This window comes from Sinocyclocheilus anshuiensis, unplaced genomic scaffold, assembly GCF_001515605.1.
Source record: "Sinocyclocheilus anshuiensis isolate Anshui unplaced genomic scaffold, SAMN03320099.WGS_v1.1 scaffold534, whole genome shotgun sequence".
Classification (NCBI taxonomy): domain Eukaryota; kingdom Metazoa; phylum Chordata; class Actinopteri; order Cypriniformes; family Cyprinidae; genus Sinocyclocheilus; species Sinocyclocheilus anshuiensis.
Genome location: NW_015547712.1, coordinates 204,354 through 206,029, shown reverse-complemented (window position 1 = coordinate 206,029; position 1,676 = coordinate 204,354). Strand labels below are relative to the sequence as shown.

The 1,676-nt window shown below is 36.8% G+C and overlaps 1 protein-coding gene across 1 annotated transcript in view; it reads left to right on the top strand.

Annotated features, from left to right (window-relative positions):
• Nucleotides 1–1,676, top strand: part of LOC107704023 (dual specificity protein phosphatase 10-like) — a 71,172-nt gene continuing 69,496 nt past the window's right edge. Inside the window, exon 1 of the mRNA XM_016506856.1 lies at nucleotides 1–113. The gene's annotated coding sequence lies outside the window, so the exon portion shown is untranslated. The remainder of the gene's footprint in view (nucleotides 114–1,676) is intronic.

Sequence of the window (1,676 nt, the reverse complement as noted above, 5' to 3'; positions counted from 1 at the left end):
GCCAAGCAGGACGGGAGGAAAATGCTGCGGGTCTCCAGCGCCGGGACCGGCTGAGCGGCTCAGACTGATCGATTGATCTCAGACTGAAGACTGCTGATAAACGCCACGTGCATGTAAGTCTGAAGAACATGTTTAACTGTTTAGAGTTTAGTAATTGCACGGGATTGCTGAGCAGTCCCACCCCATATAGATCTATAGGATGTGTTTCATTCCAGGAAATAAGGACACATTTAATGCAGATGCTGTTTTGCCTCAAATCAAACTTCATTTCCATGCATTGCTGTCATGTGTGAGGCTCAAGTTTTGATCCTGACAGATTCTGTGCTGTGCAAAGCAAACCATCTGTAAATTGCATGCATTGTCACCGCATGAAATAATGATGATGTCTAGCCTCAGATGCTGAACCTTTCCATATTTTATTCCCAGCACGTCCACATGTCGTGTTTGGGAATGGGCTGCTGTGTGCTCCTTTGAATTTAACGGGGTCAGCAATTCGCTCCTGTGATGAGAGCCTATAGGAATCTATGAGATACATTTCCATGCAAATCCAAACACACGTCGGTCTGAAAGTTCTGCACGTCTCGTGACACTTGCACGTTTGCTGATTGAATATTTCGGCTGATTTGACTGTAGTGCTCTCAGCTGAAAGCCATTCGGCAGGTTCCCCTAAAAATGAGTGTGAAGCCCCTGCAGGTTGGGTTCGGGCCTGTTTGAGAACAGACTGTCCGTTTGACGACGCTACAACCTTAAAAATAAAGCTTCTTTATTGCTTCCATGAAGAACATCCATGGAAGCTTTATTCTTCATAATGGAAACAGGTTCTTTAAAGGGTTAGTTCACCCAAAAATGAAAATTCCTCCCGGAGCTGCTTCTGTGTACAACAGTGAGCGCAAGCTACATTAAAGTGATTATTACGTTTTGAATATGGATATTTTTCTTACAAAAATTAATCGATTCGCTACAGAAGGCCTTTGTTCACCCCCCGGAGCCGTGTGAGACACTTTGTTTTATGGATGGGCGCTTTTTATTTAACTTCTTTTGGACTGAAGCAATGCAACACCTGCTGAGTGGCATTAAACAGCTTGAAAGATCAAAGACAATTTTTAATATAACTCCGACTGGATTCGTCTGAAAGAAGAAAGTCATATACACATAGGATGACTTGAGGATGAGTAATTTATGGGCTAATTTTCATTTTTGGGTGAACTAACCCTTTAAGTAATTTTTTATTATTATTTTTAATTACATTTGATTTTATTTCAAACAGGGTAAAATTATTTTAGTACATTCACACTTGCATTCCATCCCAAGATCCCATCTGGTTGGCTAATTTATACAGTACATTTTCTTTATGATTGTGTGTTTGTAATTTTTTGATATAATTTTAATTTAATTTAATTTTAATTTTATATCATTAAATACATTTCTTTGATTTTAATATCATTTTAAAATTAAATAAGGTGTTGACATAAGGAAGCACCCTACAACATTGATGTATTTAATTTATTTATTTTTAAATATATTTTTATGATTTTAATGTTAATTGATTTTGTTTTTAAACACAGTTTCTTTATTTCTTTGCATTCGCACTTGTGTCCTGTCTTTTTAAACCAGTTTCACTGTCTTATTGCTAACTTATACATTATATATATATATATATATATATATATATATTC